The sequence below is a fragment of the Chroicocephalus ridibundus genome, chromosome 5, assembly GCF_963924245.1.
Source record: "Chroicocephalus ridibundus chromosome 5, bChrRid1.1, whole genome shotgun sequence".
NCBI lineage: Eukaryota > Metazoa > Chordata > Aves > Charadriiformes > Laridae > Chroicocephalus > Chroicocephalus ridibundus.
The window spans coordinates 74,433,379-74,444,736 of NC_086288.1; the positions used below are offsets into that span (position 1 = coordinate 74,433,379).

Below are 11,358 nucleotides of genomic sequence, written 5' to 3' on the forward strand. Positions count from 1 at the left end.
TATTTCTAATGTGCTTGTGCACACTTCCTGATCCTGGAATGAAATCAAATATTGGCAGAATGACGTTTTTTGACAGGTTCGATTATTTTGCAGTTATGCAGTGTTTTGAAGATAAACAGTGTTTAGATTCTAAGCAATCATTTAAAAAATAAGCAAGGTATCTGGTCAAGATGGTAACTTCATTTCTTGGTTCCAAAGGATGTTGCATAAATACTGGGATAATTAAAGTTCAGTCACTGCATTTAGAAACAATATTGTTGATTGTATACCGAAGAGCGGTGAAATAGGAAGAAGACTATATGCTACACCCAAATACAGAATATTAAAATCCACATAAGCTTTTTTTTTTTTATTTAACTAAAGGAACAGTAACTTTCTTTATGTGTGATAAATTTCAAGCCTGTGGAAAACGTTTTATTCTCATTGTGTCTCAATTTCTTAAATAGTAAGCTAGCACTTATCTCACCAAGATCTAGTAATTTAAGTATTTTGGGGAGAACCTTCTGTGTAAATTGAAATACTGCAAGGATATTCTCAAGTAAATCACCCCATTTCTGAAGAACTTTCCAACTTGCAATAAGTTCAGTGCAACGATACTTTACATACATGTAATGTCTTCTTCAGAAAAGTTGAAATATGGCTTTAGCGTGTCCCAATAACACAGCAGATCAGAGTGTTAACTATTGATGTGAAATTAGCCCAGTCTCCACAGGTGTCACAGCATATCACAGTCCTTCACAAAGACAGGACGCTTTGTCTTTGACACGGTCTGTGCTGTTCACCCTTCCAGTTTAGCTGGTGAGCTGTGACGTCACAGAGAGTATCTGCTGGCACCAAAGGACGATCTTCGTCTTCTGTGTTGAGAAGATGCTGCTGCACAATTCTCTTGAGGACATCTCTGCACTGTGTCATTTGCCTGCCTCTCAGCTACTGGCTAAACGCGGCTGATGGTATAAAACAGTCCCTGGCAGGCTGCTAGCAGCCGCTTTCAATACCCAGATCAAGCGCAGTTTGCAGGGTAACGCTTTCACCCGACGCCTCGCAAGCATTTGGTGGCTGATGGTGACATCCAGTCTCGTATTAACTGTTGATCAGAGGAGCAAATTGCACCACACATCAGTCAAGTAACTGACACTGAGCTGCGAAATGGCATTCGTAAAGACGATATCATGGATATGATAACTTTTGATTCACTGTCTTCCCATCATCTTGCTGTAGTCATCTTCTTGAAATATTTGTCCTGGTGATGATTGCCTAGCTCTGATATATTAACAATATGGGTTTTCCTGACATCATTGTGGTTATCTTGGACTGCGCCTTGAGATTCACAACCACCCATTTTAGAATCATCCGGCAAGATGAATTTGTCATTTGGTGGAATGGCTTAATTGTTGAAATCCTAGTAGAAGAAGTTTTTTTACCTTATAGGTACACATCAAGTAGTGCCTTGGTTTTACTGTATTTCATTTTAGGACTTTAGGATGCATTATAATTGCATTGAAGTGTGATATGCAAAGCAGATGAATTGCAAAGCTCTGCTACAGGAGTATCATAACAACTAGGCTCATAAACAAGAGATAGTAAGTGTTTTTGCATATCTTGCATCACAGTTAAGACACGCTACGTCCTGAAAAATTTGCAATGTTACTGGTGTCGAATAGGTTGGTTGGTCAGCCAGAGGACACCAATGGGATGTAAATTAAGTAAGTGAATTTAAGGGTGCTTTCTCCTACTTTCACAGGTGTGGGTGAGAAACACCACCTTTGGTAGAGCTGCTTTACCATTCTGAAAGGTGTCCTTGTGACCCGGGAGGAATAGCAAGCAACCAGAAGTTAGAATAATTGGAAGTGATAAGCTTGCACTCAAGAAGATGAGTGATTTATAGGGAGAAATTGTCCACTGGCAAGGATTATAGCAGAAAGCTGAAAATTATGTTAAATTTAGATAACCATCTGAGTATGGGTGATAAACATGTTTGGGCTTGCTGTCAAAGCTTTCTTTCTCCTTATTTAACTTTTTCTAAAGAACAAAAAATAAAGCCGAGTAGCCCATTGTAGCTGGTGCTGTTTGTTGACCTGAGGAACTACATACAAACTTGATCCAATCCCAAGTTTTTTTAGAGCATTAAAGAACATTTTGTTTCAGCTTTAAAGAAGGGAAAGGAAATACACTTATGACAAATGACTTGCCCAAGGTCAGCAGCTCAGAGACAGACCACACAGATCAGGTCTCCTGATGTCGAGTTTGACGCCTATCCTCTGTAAACAGCCCGTATATCGGTCTTTTGGCTGCTGTTCAACAGCACAAACTCATCACATTTGTTTTCTGGTAGCACTGCCAGGTTTCCATCATCTTTTTTTTTTTTTCCTTCCTTCTTTTGAATACATTTTTCCACAGGCGTACTATCTTGCTGTTTTAGTTTTTTCCCCTCCCCAAAGCAAATCTCATTCTGATGTTTTCTAACAATTTCCTCAGCGTAGCAAGGAGCCTGAAGCAAACCTCTGAAGCTCGCACATTTTGGAAGGCTGCAGCCTGAAGAACTTCATTTGTAACTCAGGACTAATCCTTTATAGAGTGAATAAAGGATCACAACTTGCTCATCATGACTGGTAGGGGACCGCGTTACCCTCTAGGGAGTCTGTTCTTCAGTTAAGACATCAATCCTGGAAACCTCATGACTGTCACAAAAGTAGTGTGCACAAAAAGATATTTGACTAGCAAAGAGAGTCTGAGTTAATGTTTAAAAATAGTTCTAGAATTTTGAAAATGCTTATTTTTTCTCTCAAACTCTACAGCTGTTTAAATAGTTCGTTAATATAGTAAATGACTAATACCTATGCTAAGATTTGACAAGTCAGATATTCAAACACTTTTTAAACTACTGATACTCTGTTTCCTGCAGTTATAGTCTGCCTGACAACAATATAGATTTTTTTGTTCCTCTTACACTGTTTTAGTCTATACTTGTATTTTATTAAGTGATTGTTTTTCACTGTATATATTTATTGCAATTTATTCCAATTATTTATTCCAATGTTATTTTAGAGCAATGCAGGAATCCGCTGGGATGAAAGATCATTAGTAGGTTTGTCTGCACTTTTCTACGATGCATGTGTTTACATTCAGATTTGTACAGGGTCTAGATAAATGTCTCAAACATACTCTTTAAAATTTCTGTTTTCAAATGAGGACAAGTTGATATGTATTTTACCTACTCTTCTTTCTTTTGCCAATATTAACATTACGGGCAACTTGGCTTTCTGTACGATGCCTTTCCTAAGTGATAATCAAGTGATCCAGGTCATCATTTTATCAAGACACAAAGATTCATCATCTTATTGCCATGATATTTACTGTAAGATCACTTGGCTCCCAGTGTGAGGCACAGACATTTACGAGACATCCACATAAAATGATTAAATGCCTAAAGGGTGAGATTTACTACAGAAGCACTTTCATGGAGGAAGAACACTTTTCATAAAAGCACAACAGGAAACTCTTGTGTTTGACGATGCTTATTTATGAGTCTAGCATCTGTTCTTTATTGTTTAAGTTACCTGGGTGCTTTCCCAAGGTACTTTCCCAATATTGTAGTAGCAAAAGATGACGTGCTATATGTAAAAAAGTTTTCACATATGACTGATAACACCCAGCTTAAATTTCAGTGGTAAACAATCATAAATTCTGTATTCTGAATTGCAGCTCTAACAGCTAAATTTCCATAAAGCCTCATGAAGTGATTATTCCTACCATCCACCCACACGTACATTTTTGTGATCAGATGACAATAACATTTAGATCGCTGTTTCGTTCTTTTCATCAAAATTCTGCTGTATCTGACTCCACCTCTAGGATCCAGAAACAGCTACACAACTTAAACTCTGCTACACAGTTAGGACGTGGCCATTTATTCTGAAATATTTTTTATCCACAAATGGCAAACAAAACCCAGGGAAACTTCCCAGTCTTATCACCAGTTACTATATGAAAATGGTCCATTATCTATGGATGAGGAATTATATATTACAACAAGGTGAATGAATGTTTTATAAAGGATAATAAGGGACAATAAGGAAAATAAGATGTGATATATATATATATGTATCTTCAAAATGGATTTGCAGGTGTCAGATGGTTGAAATGAGGTAGAGGGCAGAAAGAGAATATGACAACCAACTCAGCTGCGAATTTCTACGACAAAGCAGACCATATGTATTGTCAAAGAGATTTTTCCCTCAAGGTTCCTCACAAATCAATGGCCTATAGGCATTTGTCTCACATATGCTGAGGTTTAATAAGGCTGTTTTCTCCGAGAACCTCTTTCATCTCATCAGACTACTTTGCGCGTTTTAAAGCTAGGAAATTAATGCAAATATTGATTGCTGAAACTGTCAAGCAGGCTGCAATGTTGCTAATGTTTCAGCCCATTTGGTGTACAGGGTTGTTCACATTTGTCTGTATTTAAAAGATGAAAAGATTATTTCTAATTTGACATGAGATCGTAAATTAGCATAATTCTTACATTCCTTAAGCTATAATGTACATTTTTTCCCTTTTATGATTATATTTGATGCTACCTAATGGGGCTAATAAAACAAACTTTCATCTTCTTTTTGAAAACAAGTTTTTAAAGTTTTTAAAGCAACACCCTTTCATCTCTGTGTCCTTCATTATTATTATTAACACTACCACAAATACTACCTGTCACAGGTAGTACATACAACAGTTTCTGTGGGAAGAAGGGGATGATTCTCACCACCAGGTGGTATCCATTGGAGTCCATAATCTTTACGTATGGTTTACCAGGCACAGAATACAAATTAGCGCTTGTTAAAGTCAGAGTTAATTTAGCTATTGCTAATCTTACCTCATCTTCAGGAACTAAAATGGCCAGTGCTATTCTATATTAGGTTCTTCAGCAAACAAAACCAACTATTTTCTGTGCTTAGGAGAAAAATATTTGCAATTGTTCCACAAGGCTCTGTCCTGGCTGTAGTTGAGTCAACAGGAGTCCGGAAGCCAAGGAATTTTTTCCTATCACCTTTCTCCATGCCAATACTTTAAACAACAACAGACAAGAAGAAAACAGCTACACTACAATGTGCACGTGTACCATAACGAGACAAAAGAATACAAAAGCCAGCCAATTCAAAGGTATATTTTATATCCTAATAGTAAAGGCATTGAGATTAATGAAGTCTAGTTTGGCCTAACCGTCATTACATTTATGAGGTACAGCATCAACATTTAATGATAGGACCTGAAAAGGATTTCCCACTGGTAATGTCATATTTTGCAGTTTGTTTGATTGTTTAACTTCCTTGTTTTATAGCATTTGAAGGACACATGCAAAAAAATGTTGAAGCTTAAAAAAGAAAATAAGTGTCTTTTGACAAAGATAATCCCATGATTGCATTACAACAAGGGTTGTGTAACACTGCTCAATATCTTTCTTTCTCCAGTGAGAAAGCCTGGAGGCTTTTGTCTCTAAAGTTGAAAAAAAACCCACCTCCATCAAATCTGAAGCATTTTCAGAATAGGTAAGTGTTGAAACACCTATTCGTAACCAAGCCCTAGGAAGTTAAAATATCTGTTCATGTAAATGGTGTGTCCTTTCTCACTCCAACTTGGCAATAAAGGTGAAAAGGCAAATGCAAATACAAAGATGATTTTTACATGAGGAACAGAATATAGCATCTATAAAGAATAAAGCAGTAATAGGCCTGCACCATGAATCTCCCCATGCAATGGTTGCTGGTTTGGAGATTATTCTGTTACAAAATAGCATAATTCAACAAATAGATCCTGTTTTGGAACTTCTTCCCTGGGGCAATTCAGGCCAGCCCGAGACAGATAGCTTCTGGCGGATTTTAATTATATCTGTCCTACTGTAATGGAGAAAATCCTACCTAACCATATTGCTTTTCAGACATAGAATAATAGATTCTGATCATCATGTGTAAATAGTCATTAATATTTTATTAACATAAACCATTTTGATACTTTCTAAGTGCACTTTAATATTTTAGAATGTATCCTAGTGATAGGACAATATATAGACCAAAAATAGTTTCTACACACAGTGAGATGAGCTCCTTTTTATTATGAGTGGAAAAAAAAATCTGCATACATTAGTTGTTCTTAGTTATTTAAGGCAGATATGGAATACTGGAAAAATGAATCTCTTATTTGACAAAAATCTTTTCAGAAAAAGTCACAAAATTAAGACCTCAGCTTGACAGTAACACAGTAGCAAAGACCTACCTACTGCCTTTTAAATCTGGGGAAGACCGGTAGTAACTTAGCCATAATACTCTCTGAAGTACTAATAATTAATATCTGCATATTTTCTGCTCTGAAGTGGGGCAACCACAATATTAACAGTTTCACTCATTTAAGTAGTGTCAAAACCAAAGTATTCAATGTATTTCTGTGTAGGTCTGACAAACTCCATGAACTACAATTACATTTACATCTTCTATTTAAATTTTGTTCTTCATAATCCCCTTAAAGGAAGCTCTATGATTTTAATATACTTAAATTTGACCAATCATCTGTTGCATTATGTGGCTGATTGCATACCTTGAAACTTATAGTTTTGTACAGTACATAAAGAGGATGCTTCATGCAGATGAAGCAAATTAAACTGTTTTACTGTCTCACTAATTTCTCTGTCTTCTGGCTTTAAAGTTACAGTAGTGTAGAGAAATTTTTTTCTTCTTATAGCAGTAAGAAAGTTAACTTGATTTCTATTTTTATTGTACTTTAGAAAATTAATTTGGCATTAGGAAGACTTAGATTCCCACTTCCTTTCAAAAGGAATTTGAAGAGGATTTTTTGCCTAATTTCCCAGAGGGCTTTAAAAATTTTCACCATTGCTAATATTTTATGGAACTTGCAGCAGGGGAGCCAAATAGCCCAAAACCGAAAGAGCTTGCAGGGCAACTCATGAAACACAGCCTGCAATATTTATCTAGTGTGGTTTCCAGAATGCAAATAACTTCGATCATACATCAGAAATTATGTTTCCAAAGCGCGCTCATAAATTAGTTAGGTATTTTATGTTGGACATGATTTTTATGTAAATCCAGAATCCTCATACTTTTTTAAAAAAACAGAATGATTGATGGACTCTTTTCTTATGCACTCAGTATCAGAATGCCTAATCCAAAATGCTGTTTATAACTACGAAAAATAAAGGCATTAATGTTTGGCCAAGACTGCAAAGTGTTTTGAGATTTACAAACAGCAGAGTGTGGGGCGCCGTGATTGGCAGCGATTTTCAGAGGTCCCCAAAGCACAATGTTGCCATAACAGGCCAAGTTGGATGGTTGTACTCCTTTTTAGAGGAGCCTGCTCTGGTCTTGCAGAGTTGGATGGATTTCTGAGTTCAGCTGAGTTTTGAGATGTGGTGTCACCATCTGGTTAATGCTGAATCATAGAAATGAGGCATTAACACATCATAAAGCATTTTTGTCTGCCTGTTTGTTGAAAAACCTAATTTCACTTCCTATCTTCTTCACAGGAACAATTCATCCAACTTTAACAAGGTCTTCACCTAGCTTTATGCCAGAAGAACCAGGCCTCTGAAAGAGTCACCATAAATCTAAGCCATACATCTTGATTAAACAGTAAATCACTGCTTGTGCATTCAGAGTACCTTCAGCCTGATTCTGCATGAAGGTAGATTTTAATATTTTTATATCCTAAGCTCTAAACTGTATTTTCAAGCTTTAAGGAAATATTTATGCTGTACTGATTATATTTCCTAGAAGGCTGCAAAAATTCAAGGATCAGAGAGTAATGGTATCATCCGTTTTTCTTGTGGCCTCCAAGTACCAGAAAGAGCCTTGAACGGCTTTTCTGTTCTCCTGTCTTCCTTCCAATAACTGTTACTACTTAATAAGGAATCTCTCATTATTTTTTTCTTCTTAGACGTTTTCAATCTCCATCTAAAGAGTTCTCAGCCAGTTGTAAATCTCTATTCTGTGCAAGAGGAAATATTATTCCATTATACACGGATAAGGCAACGGAAGCACATATACATGCAATAAATTGCAAAAGGTATATGGCAGAATCAAGAATAAACTTACACCCATGTTCCAGATATATCAAAAGTTACAGGCATATTTCAGAATCATTTGAAGAAATCCAACGGACAGTTCTATGTAAGAGATTGTGAGAGATCTCCAGGGTAATCTTTTCCTTAAAATCCGTGATCCTGCTGAGTCGGATTCTGTTATCTTAACAATAAATTTATTTTTCCTAGAGAAACCAAAACCATGTGGAATTTGAAACTTTCAGTAGCAATAATTAATATTTCACTAGAAACATATGCTGTGTTTCATACACAATTAGGTTGAATTAAAATCTGATTTTCTTTCATAATAGATGCTGGAGCTGCCATAAGAAACCCGTCAATTTGAAAAATAGTAAACTCTCCAAGAAAAAGGATTAAGGACATACAAATAAGAATAAGAACACTACTCTTTTAGCAGGGAGTTTAATAAAATACCTTTGCATATTGGAAAGTTCCATGTTTGCAAACTATTATCAAATTGAAAAACTTAAGGTTGTTGGGTAATTTTGAGAGAAGATGAGGGAAATTTTTCTTTTAAATCTCTGCTTCCCAATGCTAACTTACCTTCTGATACTGTCCATTCAGGACTTACTTAGTTGAGGCCCGATGCCTTGCTGTACTTTTTTTTACTGCTTTTCGGAGTTTCCACGAGGGATTTGCCCACAGTACAGGTCTGCCCTGAGAGAGAGAGACCCAGGTTGTGTTGCAGCCAGAACTAATAGCTTTACTGTCTCCTGGCAACTCTGGTGCTGATATTTCGTACCTGCAGGGGACTCGGTAGGGCGGAGTTACGCAGAGGCGGAATGAAGACTCCCCTTTTCCCAACAGCTTGTTCGCACGTGTGTGAAACCCAGCACTACAATAATATATCGGCAGCTAACACGTTGTTAACATTGTTTTCCTGCGGTTGGAAGAAAGAAATTATGAAGAATTATACCTTTAAGAGACTCTGGCATGAAACAGTTTTAACCAGTTATTACCACGCAGAACCGTAATCAGTTCCAGCAAAGGGGCTGGGCGAGGACTGCTCAACTCTAACTGATTATATACTGTAACCTGCCTTTTGTTCACTGCTTTCTGTAAAGAAATGCTATAGCATTTTGGTCTTGTTTATGAAATGCTATGACTGCTAGATTGTAGTTATTGCTAGGAGGTACTCAGCAGGAAGAAGAAGGTATAGTTAATTTAAGGAACTCCGGTTTTAATCAAATTGATTTTCTAACTGAGCTATTGTAAAAAAGCATCCTTTGAATAAAAGCACGAGTATCGCCACATTTTACTGAAAACTGATTTCTCTTCTCAGTAAGTAAGTTAGATAAGCAAATTAATGTTATTGCCAAAATAGTTCAATTAGAACTTCTGCATAAAAATCTAGCCAAGGGAGATTTCTCCAGTACCATGATCAGCCTTTTGGAAGCTGTCTGCTTTTAAAAGAAGATAGCCATGTGAAGTAGGAAGTGCTCTAACAATATACTTTGGAAAAGCTTGTTTAATGCTGCTGCTTCACGACACACATTTTCATCAGCCCTGCTCTTACACAGACTCTAAACAAAGGCAGAGCATCTGTTCACTGAGAATCAGAAGAAAGTATCTGGATTAAACACATTTATTTCAACTGACAATAAGCGTTCCTTAGAGAGAAGGATACAAGCATTGATTTGCTGAAGTCCTTTGAATACAGATGGTGAAAAATACTCTGGCGTGTCGTGTGTACTGACATCTCGTTGCTGTCTAAAGTTGCTATACAAACATCTGTAAAACGTGTATAATGTAATGGAAGATAATTTCCCTACTAGCACATTTGGAAGAGTACTGAACCTATTAGAAAAAATCACAGAAAAATGTAGAAATAAGCCATATCTTCAGCTCGTGAGTCAGGATGCCACCATATATTAAAATAAAGAAAATGCCACTAAATTTGCAGATGAATTGTGATCACTGGTACATATAAAAAATTAAGAGGTACTGGCAAAATATGCTAAAATCGTATTTTGTTTTCAAATAGAGGTATGCGTCTGCAATGCAAATTGAGAATAAAAGTACAGGGATGTGTGGGCATAATTTAGCCCTGTAGTAAAAGCATAATACATACATAAAAGTTACAGATTTGTAATATATGAATCTAATATACCATTGTAGTCTACAGTTTCACTGAACCAAGCTCAAATGCCGTTCCTCTTGCCTCATTCCCAAAGGCACCAGGAGGCAAAAAGGAAATGAATGAGTAAAAATGTCAGGAGGAGAACTGAAAAACCTAAATGCATTTGATTTCACAGTGCTGTCTGTATCTCTTACGGACAAATTGGCTCCGAGGGTAACGTCATATGCTCAGCTGCTGTAAATTTGTGCAAGTCGCTGAAGTCAGAGGAGGAGAATCAATTTACGCCACGGAGGATCTGCTTTCAGTCATACAATGCCCAAAGCCCAAGTTAAGCTGTGAAGTTTCAGGCTCCTTATGGATAGATGAGGTCAGTTTACACTCCAGGAACTTACATTGTTTCCGTCTGTCTGTTGTTAGGAAATGAACAAGACATCAGAGCGCTGATTTGCCGAAATCGGACCAGAGGTGATTTAAAGCAAACACACACAAACTTACCGAAGACCGTGTTCATTTGGGGGAGAGGAAACTTAAAACCACAGAAAGGAACCATACCTCTTCAGGCCACGTGTCGTTTTCATACTTGTCAATTTATCTGGCACACAATATAACTGCACATGAGAGCTTTCTAAGACCAGTTATATTACATGTGACATAATGTTGCCGAATTCCTATTTACTTTCAGAAATATAAAAACAAGTCCCTCCCAAGGTTAAAGCACTTCTTTAACCAGGTTTGGTTTTCTCCTTTATCAGGCAAGATTTAATACTTTGCCCTCTTGAAGAGATTGCTATTAATTTCTAACTACATTCCAACTATTTCTGCAAAATGCACCAAATTGTGTTTTGATTATGGAAATATTAATGCGCCGATAACTCTTTACAACACCAAGCATAGCATTCCTCATTAAGGGTTATTGCACTTAGAGCATTTCAAATTACAAGAAAAATAAAAACGCTCTTTAAAAGACTAGCAGGATGATTTTCTACATTACACAGACAAGTTTTGTCTTTCCTGAAGGAGCATGGGGGGGGGGGGGGGGGGGGTAAATAATAAAATCAGACAAATTCTTATTAAAACCCCTACATTTGTACAGTAGCGCTCAGACTGTAGAGGAGCAAAATGCTTTCCCTCCCTCTGCTTTTTTAGACTGTTCAGTCCAAATGCTGGCCTGAAAGAT

At 36.9% G+C, this 11,358-nt stretch overlaps 1 long non-coding RNA gene across 2 annotated transcripts; it reads left to right on the forward strand.

Annotated features, from left to right (window-relative positions):
- Positions 1 to 2,478: 2,478 nt before the first annotated feature.
- On the forward strand, positions 2,479 to 11,006 carry LOC134516685 (uncharacterized). Of its 2 annotated transcripts, none has more exons than XR_010071403.1 (4): positions 2,479 to 2,609; positions 5,463 to 5,540; positions 7,526 to 7,683; positions 10,599 to 11,006. It is a non-coding gene; the product is annotated as an uncharacterized LOC134516685 (long non-coding RNA). The 2 variants fall into 2 exon arrangements; XR_010071402.1 differs by lacking the exon at positions 2,479 to 2,609 and adding an exon at positions 4,959 to 5,154.
- Positions 11,007 to 11,358: the final 352 nt, after the last annotated feature.